This window comes from Taudactylus pleione, unplaced genomic scaffold (genome assembly GCF_031769625.1).
Source record: "Taudactylus pleione unplaced genomic scaffold, aTauple2 ptg000174l, whole genome shotgun sequence".
Taxonomy (NCBI): domain Eukaryota; kingdom Metazoa; phylum Chordata; class Amphibia; order Anura; family Myobatrachidae; genus Taudactylus; species Taudactylus pleione.
In genome coordinates, this window is record NW_028284576.1 from 8663484 (window position 1) to 8675945 (window position 12462).

The window sequence follows — 12462 nt, forward strand, 5'->3', positions numbered from 1 at the left end:
AAAAATACTTTTGTACAAGAGCACAAGTCTTTTAGTAGCTAACTGAAAAATATTCACTAAGAAAGGAAGATAGCTGACTCTTTGTTATCAATTTCCATTGTCTGTTTTGACAACTCACTGTTGCTCAAGTATTAGAAATGATGCGCTGAACTGAAAGTGCATCATTTCTTTGAAAGGTTGGTGTTTTTGGCAAAAATATTCCGAGGACCTCACTTTGCCTGACCAGGAATCGAACCCAGGCCGCAGCGGTGAGAGCGCCGAATCCTAGCCACTAGACCACCTGGGAGGGATGGTTTAGTTTGACACTCCATGAAAGAAAAGGAAGTTTCCTGAATGAAGTCCAAAGCAATGGAATGTGAGGGAGTGGGCTACTAGGAATCAGTTTTAGAAGGAAGGAGAGTAAAAATGGTTGTGCATAGCAGTCTTAAATTACACCACACAGCAGCTTTACCTGATGGATGTATAGTACTGGCACGAAAAAATTATTTTGAGGAGCTAGACGTTGAGAGTCCCTGGCTCCATGATAAATTGTTCTGGTGCTAAAGAAAGAAGACATTAATGACTCAGATATCAAATATGGTCTAATTGGTTCTGATGAAAAAAATACTTTTGTACAAGAGCACAAGTCTTTTAGTAGCTAACTGAAAAATATTCACTAAGAAAGGATGATAGCTGACTCTCTGTTATCAATTTCCATTGTCTGTTTTGACATCTCACTGTTGCTCAAGTATTAGAAATGATGCGCTGAACTGAAAGTGCATCATTTCTTTGAAAGGTTGGTGTTTTTGGCAAAAATATTCCAAGGACCTCACTTTCCCAGCCCGGGAATCGAACCCAGGCAGCGGCGGTGAGAGCGCCGAATCCTAGCCAGTAGACCACCAGGGAGGGATGGTTTAGTTTGACACTCCATGTCAAAAAAATACTTTTGTACAAGAGCACAAGTCTTTTAGTAGCTAACTGAAAAATATTCACTAAGAAAGGAAGATAGCTGACTCTTTGTTATCAATTTCCATTGTCTGTTTTGACAACTCACTGTTGCTCAAGTATTAGAAATGATGCGCTGAACTGAAAGTGCATCATTTCTTTGAAAGGTTGGTGTTTTTGGCAAAAATATTCCGAGGACCTCACTTTGCCTGACCAGGAATCGAACCCAGGCCGCAGCGGTGAGAGCACCGAATTCTAGCCACTAGACCACCTGGGAGGGATGGTTTAGTTTGACACTCCATGAAAGAAAAGGAAGTTTCCTGAATGAAGTCCAAAGCAATGGAATGTGAGGGAGTGGGCTACTAGGAATCAGTTTTAGAAGGAAGGAGAGTAAAAATGGTTGTGCATAGCAGTCTTAAATTACATCACACAGCAGCTTTACCTGATGGATGTATAGTAATGGCACGAAAAAATTATTTTGAGGAGCTAGACGTTGAGAGTCCCTGGCTCCATGATAAATTGTTCTGGTGCTAAAGAAAGAAGACATTAATGATTCAGATATCAAATAAGGTTTAATTGGTTCTGATGAAAAAAATACTTTTGTACAAGAGCACAAGTCTTTTAGTAGCTAACTGAAAAATATTCACTAAGAAAGGAAGATAGCTGACTCTTTGTTATCAATTTCCATTGTCTGTTTTGACAACTCACTGTTGCTCAAGTATTAGAAATGATGCGCTGAACTGAAAGTGCATCATTTCTTTGAAAGGTTGGTGTTTTTGGCAAAAATATTCCGAGGACCTCACTTTCCCTGACCGGGAATCGAATCGGGCCGCGGCGGTGAGAGCGCCGAATCCTAGCCACTAGACCACCAGGGATGGATGGTTTAGTTTGACACTCCATGAAAGAAAAGGAAGTTTCCTGAATGAAGTCCAAAGCAATGGAATGTGAGGGAGTGGGCTACTAGGAATCAGTTTTAGAATGAAGGAGAGTAAAAATGGTTGTGCATAGCAGTCTTAAATTACACCACACAGCAGCTTTACCTGATGGATGTATAGTACTGGCACGAAAAAATTATTTTGAGGAGCTAGACGTTGAGAGTCCCTGGCTCCATGATAAATTGTTCTGGTGCTAAAGAAAGAAGACATTAATGACTCAGATATCAAATATGGTCTAATTGGTTCTGATGAAAAAAATACTTTTGTACAAGAGCACAAGTCTTTTAGTAGCTAACTGAAAAATATTCACTAAGAAAGGAAGATAGCTGACTCTTTGTTATCAATTTCCATTGTCTGTTTTGACAACTCACTGTTGCTCAAGTATTAGAAATGATGCGCTGAACTGAAAGTGCATCATTTCTTTGAAAGGTTGGTGTTTTTGGCAAAAATATTCTGGGGACCTCACTTTCCCTGACCGGGAATCGAACCCGGGCCGCGGCGGTGAGAGCGCCGAATCCTAGCCACTAGACCACCAGGGAGGGATGGTTTAGTTTGACACTCCATGAAAGAAAAGGAAGTTTTCTGAATGAAGTCCAAAGCAATGGAATGTGAGGGAGTGGGCTACTAGGAATCAGTTTTAGAAGGAAGGAGAGTAAAAATGGTTGTGCATAGCAGTCTTAAATTACACCACACAGCAGCTTTACCTGATGGATGTATAGTACTGGCACGAAAAAATAATTTTGAGGAGCTAGACGTTGAGAGTCCCTGGCTCCATGATAAATTGTTCTGGTGCTAAAGAAAGAAGACATTAATGACTCAGATATCAAATATGGTCTAATTGGTTCTGATGAAAAAAATACTTTTGTACAAGAGCACAAGTCTTTTAGTAGCTAACTGAAAAATATTCACTAAGAAAGGAAGATAGCTGACTCTTTGTTATCAATTTCCATTGTCTGTTTTGACATCTCACTGTTGCTCAAGTATTAGAAATGATGCGCTGAACTGAAAGTGCATCATTTCTTTGAAAGGTTGGTGTTTTTGGCAAAAATATTCCAAGGACCTCACTTTCCCAGCCCGGGAATCGAACCCAGGCAGCGGCGGTGAGAGCGCCGAATCCTAGCCAGTAGACCACCAGGGAGGGATGGTTTAGTTTGACACTCCATGTCAAAAAAATACTTTTGTACAAGAGCACAAGTCTTTTAGTAGCTAACTGAAAAATATTCACTAAGAAAGGAAGATAGCTGACTCTTTGTTATCAATTTCCATTGTCTGTTTTGACAACTCACTGTTGCTCAAGTATTAGAAATGATGCGCTGAACTGAAAGTGCATCATTTCTTTGAAAGGTTGGTGTTTTTGGCAAAAATATTCCGAGGACCTCACTTTGCCTGACCAGGAATCGAACCCAGGCCGCAGCGGTGAGAGCACCGAATTCTAGCCACTAGACCACCTGGGAGGGATGGTTTAGTTTGACACTCCATGAAAGAAAAGGAAGTTTCCTGAATGAAGTCCAAAGCAATGGAATGTGAGGGAGTGGGCTACTAGGAATCAGTTTTAGAAGGAAGGAGAGTAAAAATGGTTGTGCATAGCAGTCTTAAATTACATCACACAGCAGCTTTACCTGATGGATGTATAGTAATGGCACGAAAAAATTATTTTGAGGAGCTAGACGTTGAGAGTCCCTGGCTCCATGATAAATTGTTCTGGTGCTAAAGAAAGAAGACATTAATGATTCAGATATAAAATAAGGTTTAATTGGTTCTGATGAAAAAAATACTTTTGTACAAGAGCACAAGTCTTTTAGTAGCTAACTGAAAAATATTCACTAAGAAAGGAAGATAGCTGACTCTTTGTTATCAATTTCCATTGTCTGTTTTGACAACTCACTGTTGCTCAAGTATTAGAAATGATGCGCTGAACTGAAAGTGCATCATTTCTTTGAAAGGTTGGTGTTTTTGGCAAAAATATTCCGAGGACCTCACTTTCCCTGACCAGGAATCGAATCGGGCCGCGGCGGTGAGAGCGCCGAATCCTAGCCACTAGACCACCAGGGATGGATGGTTTAGTTTGACACTCCATGAAAGAAAAGGAAGTTTCCTGAATGAAGTCCAAAGCAATGGAATGTGAGGGAGTGGGCTACTAGGAATCAGTTTTAGAATGAAGGAGAGTAAAAATGGTTGTGCATAGCAGTCTTAAATTACACCACACAGCAGCTTTACCTGATGGATGTATAGTACTGGCACGAAAAAATTATTTTGAGGAGCTAGACGTTGAGAGTCCCTGGCTCCATGATAAATTGTTCTGGTGCTAAAGAAAGAAGACATTAATGACTCAGATATCAAATATGGTCTAATTGGTTCTGATGAAAAAAATACTTTTGTACAAGAGCACAAGTCTTTTAGTAGCTAACTGAAAAATATTCACTAAGAAAGGAAGATAGCTGACTCTTTGTTATCAATTTCCATTGTCTGTTTTGACAACTCACTGTTGCTCAAGTATTAGAAATGATGCGCTGAACTGAAAGTGCATCATTTCTTTGAAAGGTTGGTGTTTTTGGCAAAAATATTCTGAGGACCTCACTTTCCCTGACCGGGAATCGAACCCTGGCCGCGGCGGTGAGAGCGCCGAATCCTAGCCACTAGACCACCAGGGAGGGATGGTTTAGTTTGACACTCCATGAAAGAAAAGGAAGTTTTCTGAATGAAGTCCAAAGCAATGGAATGTGAGGGAGTGGGCTACTAGGAATCAGTTTTAGAAGGAAGGAGAGTAAAAATGGTTGTGCATAGCAGTCTTAAATTACACCACACAGCAGCTTTACCTGATGGATGTATAGTACTGGCACGAAAAAATAATTTTGAGGAGCTAGACGTTGAGAGTCCCTGGCTCCATGATAAATTGTTCTGGTGCTAAAGAAAGAAGACATTAATGACTCAGATATCAAATATGGTCTAATTGGTTCTGATGAAAAAAATACTTTTGTACAAGAGCACAAGTCTTTTAGTAGCTAACTGAAAAATATTCACTAAGAAAGGAAAATAGCTGACTCTTTGTTATCAATTTCCATTGTCTGTTTTGACAACTCACTGTTGCTCAAGTATTAGAAATGATGCGCTGAACTGAAAGTGCATCATTTCTTTGAAAGGTTGGTGTTTTTAGCAAAAATATTCCAAGGACCTCACTTTCCCTGACCGGGAATCGAACCCGGGCCGCGGCGGTGAGAGCGCTGAATCCTAGCCAGTAGACCACCAGGGAGGGATGGTTTAGTTTGACACTCCATGTCAAAAAAAATACTTTTGTACAAGAGCACAAGTCTTTTAGTAGCTAACTGAAAAATATTCACTAAGAAAGGAAGATAGCTGACTCTTTGTTATCAATTTCCATTGTCTGTTTTGACAACTCACTGTTGCTCAAGTATTAGAAATGATGCGCTGAACTGAAAGTGCATCATTTCTTTGAAAGGTTGGTGTTTTTGGCAAAAATATTCCGAGGACCACACTTTCCCTGACCGGGAATCGAACCCGGGCCGCGGCGGTGAGAGCGCCGAATCATAGCCACTAGACGACCAGGGATGGATGGTTTAGTTTGACACTCCATGAAAGAAAAGGAAGTTTCCTGAATGAAGTCCAAAGCAATGGAATGTGAGGGAGTGGGCTACTAGGAATCAGTTTTAGAATGAAGGAGAGTAAAAATGGTTGTGCATAGCAGTCTTAAATTACACCACACAGCAGCTTTACCTGATGGATGTATAGTACTGGCACGAAAAAATTATTTTGAGGAGCTAGACGTTGAGAGTCCCTGGCTCCATGATAAATTGTTCTGGTGCTAAAGAAAGAAGACATTAATGACTCAGATATCAAATATGGTCTAATTGGTTCTGATGAAAAAAATACTTTTGTACAAGAGCACAAGTCTTTTAGTAGCTAACTGAAAAATATTCACTAAGAAAGGAAGATAGCTGACTCTCTGTTATCAATTTCCATTGTCTGTTTTGACATCTCACTGTTGCTCAAGTATTAGAAATGATGCGCTGAACTGAAAGTGCATCATTTCTTTGAAAGGTTGGTGTTTTTGGCAAAAATATTCCAAGGACCTCACTTTCCCAGCCCGGGAATCGAACCCAGGCAGCGGCGGTGAGAGCGCCGAATCCTAGCCAGTAGACCACCAGGGAGGGATGGTTTAGTTTGACACTCCATGTCAAAAAAATACTTTTGTACAAGAGCACAAGTCTTTTAGTAGCTAACTGAAAAATATTCACTAAGAAAGGAAGATAGCTGACTCTTTGTTATCAATTTCCATTGTCTGTTTTGACAACTCACTGTTGCTCAAGTATTAGAAATGATGCGCTGAACTGAAAGTGCATCATTTCTTTGAAAGGTTGGTGTTTTTGGCAAAAATATTCCGAGAACCTCACTTTGCCTGACCAGGAATCGAACCCAGGCCGCAGCGGTGAGAGCACCGAATTCTAGCCACTAGACCACCTGGGAGGGATGGTTTAGTTTGACACTCCATGAAAGAAAAGGAAGTTTCCTGAATGAAGTCCAAAGCAATGGAATGTGAGGGAGTGGGCTACTAGGAATCAGTTTTAGAATGAAGGAGAGTAAAAATGGTTGTGCATAGCAGTCTTAAATTACACCACACAGCAGCTTTACCTGATGGATGTATAGTACTGGCACGAAAAAATTATTTTGAGGAGCTAGACGTTGAGAGTCCCTGGCTCCATGATAAATTGTTCTGGTGCTAAAGAAAGAAGACATTAATGACTCAGATATCAAATATGGTCTAATTGGTTCTGATGAAAAAAATACTTTTGTACAAGAGCACAAGTCTTTTAGTAGCTAACTGAAAAATATTCACTAAGAAAGGAAGATAGCTGACTCTTTGTTATCAATTTCCATTGTCTGTTTTGACAACTCACTGTTGCTCAAGTATTAGAAATGATGCGCTGAACTGAAAGTGCATCATTTCTTTGAAAGGTTGGTGTTTTTGGCAAAAATATTCCGAGGACCTCACTTTCCCTGACCGGGAATCGAACCCGGGCCGCGGCGGTGAGAGCGCTGAATCCTAGCCAGTAGACCACCAGGGAGGGATAGTTTAGTTTGACACTCCATGTCAAAAAAAACTTTTGTACAAGAGCACAAGTCTTTTAGTAGCTAACTGAAAAATATTCACTAAGAAAGGAAGATAGCTGACTCTTTGTTATCAATTTCCATTGTCTGTTTTGACAACTCACTGTTGCTCAAGTATTAGAAATGATGCGCTGAACTGAAAGTGCATCATTTCTTTGAAAGGTTGGTGTTTTTGGCAAAAATATTCCGAGGACCTCACTTTCCCTGACAGGGAATCGAACCCGGGCCGCGGCGGTGAGAGCGCCGAATCCTAGCCACTAGACCACCAGGGATGGATGGTTTAGTTTGACACTCCATGAAAGAAAAGGAAGTTTCCTGAATGAAGTCCAAAGCAATGGAATGTGAGGGAGTGGGCTACTAGGAATCAGTTTTAGAATGAAGGAGAGTAAAAATGGTTGTGCATAGCAGTCTTAAATTACACCACACAGCAGCTTTACCTGATGGATGTATAGTACTGGCACGAAAAAATTATATTGAGGAGCTAGACGTTGAGAGTCCCTGGCTCCATGATAAATTGTTCTGGTGCTAAAGAAAGAAGACATTAATGACTCAGATATCAAATATGGTCTAATTGGTTCTGATGAAAAAAATACTTTTGTACAAGAGCACAAGTCTTTTAGTAGCTAACTGAAAAATATTCACTAAGAAAGGAAGATAGCTGACTCTTTGTTATCAATTTCCATTGTCTGTTTTGACAACTCACTGTTGCTCAAGTATTAGAAATGATGCGCTGAACTGAAAGTGCATCATTTCTTTGAAAGGTTGGTGTTTTTGGCAAAAATATTCCGAGGACCTCACTTTCCCTGACCGGGAATCGAACCCGGGCCGCGGCGGTGAGAGCACCGAATCCTAGCCACTAGACCACCAGGGAGGGATGGTTTAGTTTGACACTCCATGAAAGAAAAGGAAGTTTTCTGAATGAAGTCCAAAGCAATGGAATGTGAGGGAGTGGGCTACTAGGAATCAGTTTTAGAAGGAAGGAGAGTAAAAATGGTTGTGCATAGCAGTCTTAAATTACACCACACAGCAGCTTTACCTGATGGATGTATAGTACTGGCACGAAAAAATAATTTTGAGGAGCTAGACGTTGAGAGTCCCTGGCTCCATGATAAATTGTTCTGGTGCTAAAGAAAGAAGACATTAATGACTCAGATATCAAATATGGTCTAATTGGTTCTGATGAAAAAAATACTTTTGTACAAGAGCACAAGTCTTTTAGTAGCTAACTGAAAAATATTCACTAAGAAAGGAAGATAGCTGACTCTCTGTTATCAATTTCCATTGTCTGTTTTGACATCTCACTGTTGCTCAAGTATTAGAAATGATGCGCTGAACTGAAAGTGCATCATTTCTTTGAAAGGTTGGTGTTTTTGGCAAAAATATTCCAAGGACCTCACTTTCCCAGCCCGGGAATCGAACCCGGGCAGCGGCGGTGAGAGCGCCGAATCCTAGCCAGTAGACCACCAGGGAGGGATGGTTTAGTTTGACACTCCATGTCAAAAAAAATACTTTTGTACAAGAGCACAAGTCTTTTAGTAGCTAACTGAAAAATATTCACTAAGAAAGGAAGATAGCTGACTCTTTGTTATCAATTTCCATTGTCTGTTTTGACAACTCACTGTTGCTCAAGTATTAGAAATGATGCGCTGAACTGAAAGTGCATCATTTCTTTGAAAGGTTGGTGTTTTTGGCAAAAATATTCAGAGGACCTCACTTTGCCTGACCAGGAATCGAACCCAGGCCGCAGCGGTGAGAGCGCCGAATCCTAGCCACTAGACCACCTGGAAGGGATGGTTTAGTTTGACACTCCATGAAAGAAAAGGAAGTTTCCTGAATGAAGTCCAAAGCAATGGAATGTGAGGGAGTGGGCTACTAGGAATCAGTTTTAGAAGGAAGGAGAGTAAAAATGGTTGTGCATAGCAGTCTTAAATTACACCACACAGCAGCTTTACCTGATGGATGTATAGTACTGGCACGAAAAAATTATTTTGAGGAGCTAGACGTTGAGAGTCCCTGGCTCCATGATAAATTGTTCTGGTGCTAAAGAAAGAAGACATTAATGACTCAGATATCAAATATGGTCTAATTGGTTCTGATGAAAAAAAAACTTTTGTACAAGAGCACAAGTCTTTTAGTAGCTAACTGAAAAATATTCACTAAGAAAGGAAGATAGCTGACTCTCTGTTATCAATTTCCATTGTCTGTTTTGACATCTCACTGTTGCTCAAGTATTAGAAATGATGCGCTGAACTGAAAGTGCATCATTTCTTTGAAAGGTTGGTGTTTTTGGCAAAAATATTCCAAGGACCTCACTTTCCCAGCCCGGGAATCGAACCCGGGCAGCGGCGGTGAGAGCGCCGAATCCTAGCCAGTAGACCACCAGGGAGGGATGGTTTAGTTTGACACTCCATGTCAAAAAAAATACTTTTGTACAAGAGCACAAGTCTTTTAGTAGCTAACTGAAAAATATTCACTAAGAAAGGAAGATAGCTGACTCTTTGTTATCAATTTCCATTGTCTGTTTTGACAACTCACTGTTGCTCAAGTATTAGAAATGATGCGCTGAACTGAAAGTGCATCATTTCTTTGAAAGGTTGGTGTTTTTGGCAAAAATATTCCGAGGACCTCACTTTGCCTGTCCAGGAATCGAACCCAGGCCGCAGCGGTGAGAGCGCCGAATCCTAGCCACTAGACCACCTGGGAGGGATGGTTTAGTTTGACACTCCATGAAAGAAAAGGAAGTTTTCTGAATGAAGTCCAAAGCAATGGAATGTGAGGGAGTGGGCTACTAGGAATCAGTTTTAGAAGGAAGGAGAGTAAAAATGGTTGTGCATAGCAGTCTTAAATTACACCACACAGCAGCTTTACCTGATGGATGTATAGTACGGGCACGAAAAAATTATTTTGAGGAGCTAGACGTTGAGAGTCCCTGGCTCCATGATAAATTGTTCTGGTGCTAAAGAAAGAAGACATTAATGATTCAGATATCAAATAAGGTCTAATTGGTTCTGATGAAAAAAATACTTTTGTACAAGAGCACAAGTCTTTTAGTAGCTAACTGAAAAATATTCACTAAGAAAGGAAGATAGCTGACTCTTTGTTATCAATTTCCATTGTCTGTTTTGACAACTCACTGTTGCTCAAGTATTAGAAATGATGCGCTGAACTGAAAGTGCATCATTTCTTTGAAAGGTTGGTGTTTTTAGCAAAAATATTCCAAGGACCTCACTTTCCCTGACCGGGAATCGAACCCGGGCCGCGGCGGTGAGAGCGCTGAATCCTAGCCAGTAGACCACCAGGGAGGGATGGTTTGGTTTGACACTCCATGTCAAAAAAAATACTTTTGTACAAGAGCACAAGTCTTTTAGTAGCTAACTGAAAAATATTCACTAAGAAAGGAAGATAGCTGATTCTTTGTTATCAATTTCCATTGTCTGTTTTGACAACTCACTGTTGCTCAAGTATTAGAAATGATGCGCTGAACTGAAAGTGCATCATTTCTTTGAAAGGTTGGTGTTTTTGGCAAAAATATTCCGAGGACCTCACTTTCCCTGACCGGGAATCGAACCCGGGCCGCGGCGGTGAGAGCGCTGAATCCTAGCCACTAGACGACCAGGGATGGATGGTTTAGTTTGACACTCCATGAAAGAAAAGGAAGTTTCCTGAATGAAGTCCAAAGCAATGGAATGTGAGGGAGTGGGCTACTAGGAATCAGTTTTAGAATGAAGGAGAGTAAAAATGGTTGTGCATAGCAGTCTTAAATTACACCACACAGCAGCTTTACCTGATGGATGTATAGTACTGGCACGAAAAAATTATTTTGAGGAGCTAGACGTTGAGAGTCCCTGGCTCCATGATAAATTGTTCTGGTGCTAAAGAAAGAAGACATTAATGACTCAGATATCAAATATGGTCTAATTGGTTCTGATGAAAAAAATACTTTTGTACAAGAGCACAAGTCTTTTAGTAGCTAACTGAAAAATATTCACTAAGAAAGGAAGATAGCTGACTCTTTGTTATCAATTTCCATTGTCTGTTTTGACAACTCACTGTTGCTCAAGTATTAGAAATGATGCGCTGAACTGAAAGTGCATCATTTCTTTGAAAGGTTGGTGTTTTTGGCAAAAATATTCCGAGGACCACACTTTCCCTGACCGGGAATCGAACCCGGGCCGCGGCGGTGAGAGCGCCGAATCCTAGCCACTAGACGACCAGGGATGGATGGTTTAGTTTGACACTCCATGAAAGAAAAGGAAGTTTCCTGAATGAAGTCCAAAGCAATGGAATGTGAGGGAGTGGGCTACTAGGAATCAGTTTTAGAATGAAGGAGAGTAAAAATGGTTGTGCATAGCAGTCTTAAATTACACCACACAGCAGCTTTACCTGATGGATGTATAGTACTGGCACGAAAAAATTATTTTGAGGAGCTAGACGTTGAGAGTCCCTGGCTCCATGATAAATTGTTCTGGTGCTAAAGAAAGAAGACATTAATGACTCAGATATCAAATATGGTCTAATTGGTTCTGATGAAAAAAATACTTTTGTACAAGAGCACAAGTCTTTTAGTAGCTAACTGAAAAATATTCACTAAGAAAGGAAGATAGCTGACTCTCTGTTATCAATTTCCATTGTCTGTTTTGACATCTCACTGTTGCTCAAGTATTAGAAATGATGCGCTGAACTGAAAGTGCATCATTTCTTTGAAAGGTTGGTGTTTTTGGCAAAAATATTCCAAGGACCTCACTTTCCCAGCCCGGGAATCGAACCCAGGCAGCGGCGGTGAGAGCGCCGAATCCTAGCCAGTAGACCACCAGGGAGGGATGGTTTAGTTTGACACTCCATGTCAAAAAAATACTTTTGTACAAGAGCACAAGTCTTTTAGTAGCTAACTGAAAAATATTCACTAAGAAAGGAAGATAGCTGACTCTTTGTTATCAATTTCCATTGTCTGTTTTGACAACTCACTGTTGCTCAAGTATTAGAAATGATGCGCTGAACTGAAAGTGCATCATTTCTTTGAAAGGTTGGTGTTTTTGGCAAAAATATTCCGAGAACCTCACTTTGCCTGACCAGGAATCGAACCCAGGCCGCAGCGGTGAGAGCACCGAATTCTAGCCACTAGACCACCTGGGAGGGATGGTTTAGTTTGACACTCCATGAAAGAAAAGGAAGTTTCCTGAATGAAGTCCAAAGCAATGGAATGTGAGGGAGTGGGCTACTAGGAATCAGTTTTAGAAGGAAGGAGAGTAAAAATGGTTGTGCATAGCAGTCTTAAATTACATCACACAGCAGCTTTACCTGATGGATGTATAGTAATGGCACGAAAAAATTATTTTGAGGAGCTAGACGTTGAGAGTCCCTGGCTCCATGATAAATTGTTCTGGTGCTAAAGAAAGAAGACATTAATGATTCAGATATCAAATAAGGTTTAATTGGTTCTGATGAAAAAAATACTTTTGTACAAGAGCACAAGTCTTTT

The 12462-nt window shown here is 40.6% G+C and overlaps 5 non-coding genes across 5 annotated transcripts; all 5 read right to left on the reverse strand.

The window, feature by feature from the left end:
- Positions 1 to 2326: 2326 nt before the first annotated feature.
- On the reverse strand, positions 2327 to 2398 carry TRNAE-CUC (transfer RNA glutamic acid (anticodon CUC)). Its single transcript has one exon. It is a non-coding gene; the product is annotated as a tRNA-Glu (tRNA).
- A 2040-nt stretch (positions 2399 to 4438) lies between these two features.
- On the reverse strand, positions 4439 to 4510 carry TRNAE-CUC (transfer RNA glutamic acid (anticodon CUC)). The gene has a single exon. It is a non-coding gene; the product is annotated as a tRNA-Glu (tRNA).
- Positions 4511 to 5354: 844 nt separating this feature from the next.
- On the reverse strand, positions 5355 to 5426 carry TRNAE-CUC (transfer RNA glutamic acid (anticodon CUC)). Its single transcript has one exon. It is a non-coding gene; the product is annotated as a tRNA-Glu (tRNA).
- Positions 5427 to 7782: 2356 nt separating this feature from the next.
- Positions 7783 to 7854, reverse strand: TRNAE-CUC (transfer RNA glutamic acid (anticodon CUC)). Its single transcript has one exon. It is a non-coding gene; the product is annotated as a tRNA-Glu (tRNA).
- A 3275-nt stretch (positions 7855 to 11129) lies between these two features.
- TRNAE-CUC (transfer RNA glutamic acid (anticodon CUC)) lies at positions 11130 to 11201 on the reverse strand. The gene has a single exon. It is a non-coding gene; the product is annotated as a tRNA-Glu (tRNA).
- Positions 11202 to 12462: the final 1261 nt, after the last annotated feature.